Below are 11,813 nucleotides of genomic sequence, written 5' to 3'. Positions count from 1 at the left end.
TCACACGTCCGTCCACATTAAACCCACCAACAAGCAACAGTACCTCCATTATGACAGCTGCCACCCATTCCACATCAAACGGTCCCTTCCCTACAGCCTAGGTCTTCGTGGCAAACGAATCTGCTCCAGTCCGGAATCCTTGAACCATTACACCAACAACCTGAAAACAGCTTTTGCATCCCGTAACTACCCTCCCGACCTGGTACAGAAGCAAATAACCAGAGCCACATCCTCATCTCCTCAAACCCGGAACCTTCCACAGAAGAACCCCAAGAGTGCCCCACTTGTGACAGGATACTTTCCGGGACTGGATCAGATTCTGAATGTGGCTCTCCAGCAGGGATACGACTTCCTCAAATCCTGCCCTGAAATGAGATCCATCCTTCATGAAATCCTCCCCACTCCACCAAGAGTGTCTTTCCGCCGTCCACCTAACCTTCGCAACCTCTTAGTTCATCCCTATGAAATCCCCAAACCACCTTCCCTACCCTCTGGCTCCTACCCCTGTAACCGCCCCTGGTGTAAAACCTGTCCCATGCACCCTCCCACCACCACCTATTCCAGTCCTGTAACCCGGAAGGTGTACACGATCAAAGGCAGAGCCACGTGTGAAAGCACCCACGTGATTTACCAACTGACCTGCCTACACTGTGAAGCGTTCTATGTGGGAATGACCAGCAACAAACTGTCCATTCGCATGAATGGACACAGGCAGACAGTGTTTGTTGGTAATGAGGATCACCCTGTGGCTAAACATGCCTTGGTGCACGGCCAGCACATCTTGGCACAGTGTTACACTGTCCGGGTTATCTGGATACTTCCCACTAACACCAACCTGTCAGAACTCCGGAGATGGGAACTTGCCCTTCAGCATATCCTTTCCTCTCGCTATCCGCCAGGCCTCAATCTCCGCTAATTTCTAATTTCAATTTGCCGCCGCTCATACCTCATCTGTCTTTCAGCTTCATCTTTGCCTCTGTACATCCGCCCCGACTGACATCTCTGCCCAAACTCTTTGCCTTTACAAATGTCTGCTTGTGTCTGTGTATGTGTGGATGGATATGTGTGTGTGTGCGAGTGTATACCTGTCCTTTTTTCCCCCTAAGGTAAGTCTTTCCGCTCCCGGGATTGGAATGACTCCTTACCCTCTCCCTTAAAACCCATATCCTTTTGTCTTTCCTTCTCCTTCCCTCTTTCCTGACGAGGCAACCATTGGTTGCGAAAGCTAGAATTTTGTGTGTATGTTTGTGTTTGTTTGTGTGTCTATCGACCTGCCAGCGCTTTTGTTTGGTAAGTTTCTTCATCTTTCTTTTTAGATATATTTTTCCCACGTGGAATGTTGCCCTCTATTATATTCATTTTATTTTTATAAATATACAGAGAAGCAACTACTTAAAAAAAGCCAATGCTCTGCTACTTAAACTGCTCTGCCACTATTTTGATTTAATACTTCATGCTAAATGGGCATTTAATTTTACACAGGACACTGTCATCTAAACTTATTCTGATAAATTCATATACTTCCTTCCTGTGCAATGCCCTTTATGCTGTCAATGCCACGTTGGGACCGGTACAGTAGTTTCTGTTCCGTGGAGAACTAACACATAGGCTATTATTATGATGGAATCACCACTTCAAAAGGCATTCCTGTCTGCTCCTAGAGAATATGTTGCATGGCTAAATATGGTTTTCTGTTAGAAAGTGTTTGTGCGTTGTGTATTTGAGGTGGGACAGGTAGATAAATTCACATATCCAGGTTAATTATTGGTGGACTGGCTAATAAAACATTTTTTACTTTAATTTTGAATATTTGGGGATTTCCAGATTGCTCCTAATGTCGGCTGGCCGATGTTAAAAGGGTGTTGCACCTGAATATAAAACAGTTTTCTTAACCCTAAGCTTCAATGCATATTCCCTATGGAAATTATTTATATTGTGAATGTTATGGTTGCAAACTTTGCAATTAATGCTAAATTCTCTCTTGTCCATTTGAGCAGCTCAGAGGTCAGCATATCTTGCTGCTATGTGGAGGACCCAGGTCCAATTCGTGGTAATGCCTTTTTTTTTAAAGGGTGAAGCTACTCCACACCCACACTGACATGGTGACCATCACCAAAGTTCTACCATCACCTCCATTTGCTTCGTTACAATTGAGAAGTGCACAGGATGTGGGGTCATGATGTTGTTCGCAGGATTACTGACTAATACAGGCACTTTGAGGCGATAGAAGTGGTCGAGAAGTGAGCAGAAGGTAGCAGTTTTAAGGGCAGCGGGAGAAAAGTGCCGAGGCAAGCACCAAAGGAAAAGAACTTCTGCAATAGTCTGGACAGATAGTAAGAGCAGTAACAGTTTCTTTCTGTCTGCAAGGGTGAGGTTGTTGTTCGTTTTGGGTATTGTGCGATGCTCGATACCATTGTCGAGGCTTAAAACACTCTTTACAAGTGTCAGTCCTATTGAGGAGGGGTACTCCTGGGCTGTGCACCTGAGTGTCTCCTGGGCCACCTGCAGCATCTGTACTTGTAACATGCCAAGGTCGTTATACGAGTGGTCAGTTGGCCATAAAGTGGTTTGGTTGGATATGTTTATGTTTAGTGTGCAATACTGCTTTCCTGTATTGCCAGTTGGTCAGCTAGATATTTGCAGCTCGCAATGCCATTTAGTTTTGCTGTAATGCAGGGATTCATCAGTGTTTATTTTGTCTGTGAGCTTGTGCTGTCCACAGGTGATTAATTGTCCCTAGATAGAAGTGTTTTTCAGCAGTTGTGTTTTCACCCGTGGTTGTGGTCGTAGTTTCCCAGGTTAAGAATGAAGTAATTGTCAGAGTGTCTCAAGTTCCTTTACAGTCGTGTGGTGAGTTTTTTGAATATCTGTGTGTGAGTCTCAAGGCAGTATTCTCTGTGAAGGTCGACAGTGTGTGTGGACTGTGGTGCACTTCGTTCTGTATCACCTGTAGGCGGCACAGGCGGTCAGAGCCATGTAACCCCAGACTGCAGCTGCATGTATCATCATGGATCTAATCAGTAGCTTGTACACGGACCTCGATACCCTCCTATTCAGTGTGCTTTACCTGTTGAGCTTAGAGTAACACTGTTTGAGCCTTGCATTTGCTCAGTTGGCCTGTCACTGAAGTATTTGACTTTCACACTGAAACGTACTGGGCGTGTGTGTAGTGTTATTTGTCTGCAGTCTTAATGTGGGGTCCTGCCCACTCATCTTGTATAGGGTGCCTAAAGGATGCTGCATTCTCAAAATGCTATACAACAATTCAAGCAAACAACATTAATAGTTTTTATTACAGATAAGAAGCTAGACAATGCTTAACCTGGAATTTACAATGGTGTCGCAAGCAATAGGCGACATGCAGTATAAATGCGAGTCCTTTGCTATATACAATGTTCGTGCAAGTTTGACACACAGTTTGTTGATCACTAATAACTGTTATTGTAGCATTCAGCGCTAGGCCTGTCCGTATACTGTCCTAATCCTGTCCAAATACTGAGTGGCTGAGGCTGGCAGGAGTGGCACTTATATTCTCTTTGTCTAGGGGCCTGCTCCCGTCGTGGTGTGCTCCTTGCCAGTGGGCTATTGGCTGACGGTGTGTTCACTGCCTTCTTAGCTCTTGCGATCTTAATTTTCATTCCAGTGCTTGTGGGTATGCCAGAACACTTAATGTTTGTGCAGTTGTTATGGTTTGTCAGTGAACAGAACTGCTTCACACTTGTCAGCATTTGCTTTAACACACTGTCATTCCAGCTAGGCAGTTTTGTTTGCAGTTGCGAATTATGCCTGATGGTTTCCAGTCTTGCACTAGGATGGTAGTGTCATCTGCGTAGATGGTTGCCATTGTGTTTTGTTCAGTTGGAAAGTCATTGACGTAGAGATTAAACAAGAGGGGCCCTTGGATGCTGCCTTGGGGTACTCCCACTTGTATACTGTGTTGTGTTGACTGTTTGCCCTGAACGTCAGTGTTGAAGCTTCTGTGGGTGAGATATGAGTGTGTAAGATGCATGAACTCGTCGGAGAGACTAGCAGTGCAGAGTTTGCGAATGAGACGATTGTGCCGTAGATGACTAAAGACCAAAAACAGCACTCCTGTAGCTTTGTTGGTGTTGGGGGTGTGTGTAATATGTTCTACTACACCGAGGAGTTGTTGTGTTGTGGAGTGGTGATTGCTGAATCCAAATTGCTCCAGTCTCAGCGAGTCATTGGTGTTGCAGTGCATAGTAAGATGTTTGAGAATCATCTTCTCAACAATCTTATTCAGGGAGCTCAGCAGGATGATGGCTCCGTAATTTTGTGGTAGGGAGTGGTATTTCCCTGGCTTCCTGAACATCAGGACGGGGAAGTGTTGATGTTGTAGAATGGTATTCGTCATATGTGTGAGATGCTCTATAGCTTTATTCGTGAACTCCTGGGTGACACGGTTTTGAAAGTGATTGGGACCAGGAGCTTTTCTAGCTGTTTTGTGCTTAATAACCTGTGTAATTTCATGTGTAGCAGTATGTATTGTTACATTGCACTTGGGCTGGGTTACAAGCCATGTAACCTCCTGGTTCATTTCAAGTGGCAGTGCTGGATTGGAAGGAGCCAGATTCAGTGTGAATGATGTTGCTATTGTTCTGGTCATCAGCTCATGCTTCTCCTCCATGGAGTATGCTGGTCTGTAAGGCGGTGGTAAGGGCTTTGACAGCTTCAACAAGTTTCCTGCTTTGTGTAATTTTGGGAATTTGTGGGATATGACTTTTCAAGCATTTCCTTGAACAATGTCCAATTCACATGCTTGTAGCTCAGTATCCTGTGAGATTCATCATACTGCTGTGTTTCTTCCAAGTAAAGTATTACAGGTGTTTGGTGAGGCCAAATCATGTATAATTTCAATGTTGATTGTGACTATAATGCCTATCACATCTAATGTCTATCACATTTAGTCTCTGTTCCCTGTTTTAAGAGTCACCTCAGCTGGCACTTGTGTAATGTAGTTTGGGCGCAGTGCATGTTCGGATAGTTTTTTTGCTATTGGTGTTTGATCTTTGTTAGTTCCAAGCAGAGTGTTTAGCATTAAGATCACCAGTGGCAATTAGTCACTATGCTATGTTGAGTATTGTGCTGATATCGCTTGTTATGATATTACCAGATCAATTGTATATCGATATCAATGTAGTGTTCACTCAGTTGACTTGACCCTAACAGCTGTGACTTCTAGTCTTTCAGGTTCAGAGATCTTAATATTTGTGTATTCTTTGTCTCAATATATGATGATTGCTGTTCCACCCACAGTTGTGCCTTCAGGTGGTCAGTACAGTAGATGTAATATCTTGGGAAGAGTAGTTAGATTGTGTGACTGGAGCTCAGCTTCGTTCATGAGAGCAATCCAGATTCCCTTCTCCTCCATAAATGCAGCTAGCTCTGCCCTTTTGTTGCCAATCCCATCTGCATTCCAGAATAGCATCTGGGTCAAAGTACTGTTGTTTGTGTTTTGTGGTGTATTATCTATGGAAGTGTGTGGGCAGTGTGTTGATAGCAGTTTGTATAGCAGCCATGCACTGGCTGTGTGTAGCCGTCATGAGTTTGTGCATGTGTTACGATGAAGAGCCTCAAGAGGATCTTAAGCCACATGAGTGGGGAATAGTGTCTCCACTATGCCTCTGATTGTGGTGAGAATGTTTGTTATGTCAGCCAAAGTGTTGGCGGTGGTGTTGGTGGCTGGTGGTCCTTATGTTGGTGTACTGGATGGGCTGGCTTGTGTGTTATTCAAGGGTCACCTGTGTTATTGCTGTGGTGAGGGGGGCAAGAGTGTGAGCTACAGTTACATTGTTCCTTTGAATGTGTTCCTATGTTTGTCTGGTCTGTTGCTGGTGTATTTGTTGTGGTGTGATAGTGTCCCCTCTTTTGTTTTTTGGGTACCTCCGTTTCATTTCGTGTGTTTGTGGTTGCCCTAGTTTGGGTGTGTCTTCTGTGATTTCGCGAGTGTCACAATCTGGCCTAGACAGAGTTGACTTGGTGTTGTCTGGGACCGGCAGTGTTGTCATCAGTACAGGGGCAGTTTCTAGCACTGCAGGTGTTGGTTGTGGTTCTGTTGTTGTGGGAGTGTGCCATGAGTTTGTGGAGCTCTGTGCATCCTCAGTTCATCCACTTCCACTGACAATGCCAGTAAAAGAGATTCCACACCTTATTGGTTGGGGTGTGGGGAGTGTCTTGGAGCTGTTCTGGTTACCACTTGTCTGTCTTTGGCACTTTTGCACCTTAGAGCTTCTTTGTATGCTGCACACCATCTGTAGTTTTCACATGGACCCCTCCACATTTGGTACAATTGATAGTTGTACCAAGTTTAAACTTCTGGCAGTGGTGGCACTGTTGGGGGACACACGGAGGTGTGTATATTTCTACTACGACCATGTGAAGCAGGAGCATCTGCGTCAGAAAGTTGCAGGAGTAAGCTGTGTCATCCAACTCCACTAAATAGTTTGGCTGCAATCTGTGTGTCACGAATCCAAGAATTCATCTCATGCTCTCACAGTCCCAGCTGAGAGCTGTGATTATACCATGAAGAATGTCATTGAGGGTTATGGTGTCAACTCCTTTCACGATGTACATTCGAGTTTTCCCCCCTTGGGTGCTATGTTTATGATACTCAATTCCCCCAGCTTTGACGAATTTCAGGAGATTTGTGCAATCTGTTTTGTTGCATACATACAGTGATACATGGTCCCTTGTGAGTTTTGTGTTTGGTATATGGTGGGGAGTGACATTCTACAAATGTCTTGTTTAGCTTGCCGAGGCAAGTGTAATTGTGTATTATGACCAGTGGGAAGCCAGTCGGTGTAGTGTTCTGCGTAGCGGCTGGGGTAGTGTTGTGTAGTTGAGGTGCTGCAGAATTGTTTGTATGGTCCCTCATATTACCGATGCTCAGAACTGGTGTTGGTAAAAGCACGCTGCATTTGCCGTGTGAGTCAGTAGGCTCAGTTGTTCGTGTATGTTGCTGCTGATAGCATTTTGGACCTACCAGCTTCCAAGGTCCATCTTTGTTCCACGGAGCTCTCACTTCCAGCTCGAGGACTACTGCGGTGATATTGAGGGCCTCTCTAGTATATTCACTGGTGGTGTGACTGGTGTTGGCGTTGCTGTTGCCGTTGCGTTGCTTCCACCCGTCAGTTGGACAATGAGCTCATGCTGTCTCCGAGCCATTGCTTCTTGATTTGTGGCAGCAAAGTCCAGATTTAGCTGGTTCATCACTTACTGATAGGTGGCAAAGCAAAACAGAAACATTGAAGGGAACAGATGGCACTCCTGCCTCTTGTGCTGCAGTCTTGCTACGGGTCGTCGGGTGGGATCTGCTCGGTGGATCTGCCGTCTCCCAGACATAAGGATACTTTTAAGCATTGAATGTGGATATGAGACAATTTTACTTTTTCGTCTGAAAAGACAATTTTGCTTTTTTAGTGTACATACAGAAGAGGGGAGTCCTTATGACTCACTTGTGCAAGATGCAATGCTCAGTGCAAGAGAGCACGGGTGGAAGACAGCAGCCTGTACTGGACAGTGTTGTCCAATGTGAACGTGCCCCGGACACTGAAATACCCTATTAAAGAATGGGAGAGTCACACTGGGGAAGTTCCAACCACAGTTGCAGGAACTTTGAGCCAGAACTCTTGGCCACCTAGCACTGTCAAGTGTGTAGCAGCGTGTGCTTGTTAGTGACACTCCAAAGAGTGTCCTGTGGTATCTACGCCAGTTTTAGCGTATGTGTAACACAAATATCCTCTTGCAGCTACAGCAGGTACAGGGGGAAGGCAGCTGCTCAGCTGCGACTCACCCATAGTACTGCCCGTGGTTTTCCTTGGTGGGAGGACTGGAACGAGGTGCACCAAGCCTTGTGATGCCCATTGAGGAACTGTTGGACTGAGGCGTAGTGACTCTGAGGTCAAGAAAGCTGGCAGTGACCAGAACAGGGTGTGCTGACTCACCCCCCCCCCCCCCCTGTCTCACAATACTGCTTTCAGTGATGCCATTGCAGAGGATTACACTGTGGTTGGTCATCTGGTTTTGATGTGGCCCAGAACATGAAGCTTTCCTTTGCTTTTTTTTGCTAAATTGACTCTTACTTCTGGACACAAACACCTATACAGAGCAAATGTGTTGGCATCCAGGGTTTGGTTATTTGCGGGGGGGGGGGGGGGGGAGGGGGGGGGGGGGGAGTGATGGTTTGTTATTGTTTCCACCCCCCTCGCCCAGCTTCCCTCAAAAATGCAACTCGCTAGCAACCTCACTGTTAGTATACGACAGACATCTACAATTTTAATAACAATAATAAACACACAAAAATATATTAAATTAGTCAATATAATAGCAACAATACAAATAGGTGGATCAAAGAAGGAAGAAAACATAGAACAAACAAAAGAACTTCAGAAAGTGTACAAACTGACATGGACACACAATAATAAAAGAAACATTTCAGTACAAGGCAAACACATGCGCTACAATACAGTTATAGTATCAGAAGCACTCTTCGCATCAGAAATGACCACAATCTGAGGACCAGGCACCACAAAGCAGAAAGAATACAATGCAAAATCCTCAGAAAATTTTTTGGAGCAGTGCACAGAGATGGTATATGGATGAAGAGATCAACCAGAGAATTATAAGAACACAGAGGCAGACTCAGTCACAATCAGAAAACACCAACTAACATTCTGTGGACACATACACACAATGAACAGCGACAGATTCACAAAGGGATTTAGGATGTAGTAAATGCCTTAATCAAAAAAACTAGTTGGTTTCAAGAAATAAAAGAAGGCTAAAACGAGCAGGAATCAGAATGGAAATGATGAATGGAAGAGACAAATTCAGAAACAAAATTATGAACATAAAACTTGAAGTAAAGGGAAGGAAGAAAACAGAGAAAATATGTACATATCAAAGGAAACAAGAACACAGTCAAAGATTGAAAAGATTTTGGGAAGAGAAACGGGAGGAGGAAAGAAGGAAAAAGCTGAACAATCACGTAACAACCAAGTTGAACTCTGTCAAACTGTGTGCTCACCATCGTTCTTTCAATAAACATTATGACTGAACAGAGGTCTGCAAACACATGTGAATGAGGGGAATACTGTTTCTATCAGTGATTTCCAACTGTGTTCGGGAAGTCATTCTTTCTGTTGTTGTTGTATCGGATCTGTTGTTGACAGCTGGTATGTTAACCCAGTGGTGTGCAGCTTTACCCGGCTGGAATGTTGTCAATCAGACCAAAAGCGTGTCCTTGTGGGCAGACCCTAGCACGAGCAACTGAAAAGTGTCCTTTATTACATGTAGCTTGTCATTGCTGGAAGAACTTGGCATTTTTGACACACTTCTGTTTCCACGCTACCTCCTTCTCCAAAAGTTATGCGTGCATTTGGAAATTGGTGAAGTAAGAAATATAAAGACATTGTGTCATTCTGCCACATCTGTCTGTAGTGTGCATTTTGTGGTGCGTGTACGATACAAGGCATTTAGGTATGGTGAGATTACTTAGCCATTAGTGTTCACAATGGCTGGCATAAAGGAAACATGACAAGTATTACATTAGAAAGCAACAGCGATAGCTTTCCGACCGCATAAATTCTACTAGGGAGAGTCAGAAGCAGACACAGTGGCCTGTGCAAGATACGAGGGTTGGAAGTGGCTGAAATGTGAGTCGTGGGACAGAGAGAAAGAGAGAGAGAGAGAGAGAACACACAGACAGCACCATAAAGCATTCCCCATCTCTTTCTGCACAGAATGCACCACACTGCTGCCTTCTTAAGGGCACCCCAGTATAATATGTTGTCTGGGAAGTGGGTGGTAGTTATCATCATTGCTATGACCTCCCCTTGTATCCACTCCTGCAAGATTGTGAAATCTACAGCCACTGAGCAGATTTATGTGAGATGTTCCTATCAACTTTGTGTAATATTCATATTGCACACTTCTGCAGACGAAACAGATTTTCGACCTTAGCTTAGGAAAGAAAAGAATCATCACAGATCATTAAGGTTCAAAGAACTTGTCTTGAACACTGTAAGGGATCCGTGATCCCACAAACATAGATGCTAGTATCTGACGCCCAGGTCGATAGCGGACAGGAGTCGATTGTCGAGCGCTGTAGTAGGCAGTGAGACTAGTGCTGAGTGCGCAGTAGTATGGTAGAGTGTCGAGTGAGAAGTAGAGCGGGAAAGACGGGCAAGAATGGTGGTCTAGTGAGTTGTAAACGGTAAAATTCACTGGAGTATGACGAGTGAGCACGTCCCCCTGATCCTCGTGGTGTTGACTCTCACTAATGCCGATTCGCGAGTGATATGAAACAGAAAGTGACAAGTGCCAAATTACGTGTTTCGTGTCAACCGCGTCAGCCAACAACAACCATGCATTGCAGTGAGGATTGTTATGAATGTTAACCATCAGCATTGCCTGTGACAAAGTACTGAAAATCAGCAATCAATAAAAAGAGATAACCGCAATTAGACGTGTAAGGCAAAGGTAGCAACTGCCTCAGAATTTGTGTGTTAGTAGGAAATATATATCAGTTGTACATCACAACCTTTGTGATACTTAATAATAGACAAACTTTCAATCATTAGCTATTCCGTCTCAGAACAGCCGCATTCGGTTGAAATACTCCCGAAACCACAGCAGAACAAAGCAGAACAACCAATAGCCTTTCATCCAGTAAGCACACGGTCATATATCATAATAATTAACTGTTTGGTGGCTTCGGTAAATTACCCAAAATCCAGTAAAGGAATTAATCAGGGGTGTTTCAACACGAATGCTTAAAAATTCTTTTGTAGTTAACCTATTTTCAGATTATGAAGTGTTCTTTGTTACAGCTTGTATTTTTGTTCCAGGTGGCACTGAACTTGATGGCTGTAGTGATGTCGTGAAGGCACAAAGTCGGAAGTTGTTAAACCTCCAGAAACAAGATTTTCAAAAGTACTTCTTCTCAGAAACCAATATTTCGCCCCTGTTTGTGTCGGATACACAGATGTTTCAGTTGTTGTCACATAATTTGAGTGTAGTGACTGAATCTAGAAAACAGTTTCTTTTGCTTCCCTGTACCCCAAGCATTATGTGCAATGCAGGACTCCTAACAAGACAAACACACAGAGCACAGCCCTCTGTCTTCTCTAGCCGTTTCTGCAGTTTGGGAGCACAGTCCGGAAGTCTGACTCATGTTGACCGGACCGGCAGGGCGAAAATGGTCGACGTGGGTTCGAAGCTGGTGGCAGAACGGACTGCTACAGCATGAGCAAAGGTTTTTGTGGGACCCAAACTGATGAAACTCGTACGAGAAAATGGCCTGAAGAAAGGTGACGTACTTAGCGTTGCTTGCCTGGCGGGAATTGTGGGGGCCAAGCAGACGTCCAGCCTTATCCCTCTGTGTCATAACATATCTTTATCCTCTGTGGCTGTGGACATTGAACTGGACTCTGCTCTCAACTGTGTGATTATAACTGGCACGGCAAAGTGTAGAGGGCAGACGGGTGTGGAGATGGAAGCTCTCACTGCTGTATCGGTGTCTGCCTTAACAGTGTACGATATGTGCAAAGCTGTGAGTCATGACATTGTGATATCTGAAATAATGCTTCTGGCCAAAAGTGGGGGAACTAGAGGAGACTTCCACCGGACATGAGCATCTGTGTGGGTCAGTGAAATAAGTTAAGTATACCTGGTGTGATGTAGGCAAATTTCAAAGTCTGTTCATAGTTATCATAAATTATATACACATCGAATTGGACTGAATATAAGTTGCACCTTTAATTTCGAAAAAGAGAGAAACTTAATTAAAAATA

This window comes from Schistocerca piceifrons, unplaced genomic scaffold, assembly GCF_021461385.2.
Source record: "Schistocerca piceifrons isolate TAMUIC-IGC-003096 unplaced genomic scaffold, iqSchPice1.1 HiC_scaffold_2345, whole genome shotgun sequence".
Lineage (NCBI taxonomy): Eukaryota > Metazoa > Arthropoda > Insecta > Orthoptera > Acrididae > Schistocerca > Schistocerca piceifrons.
The sequence above is the reverse complement of the archived record's forward strand: the minus strand, read 5'-3'. Positions refer to the sequence as shown.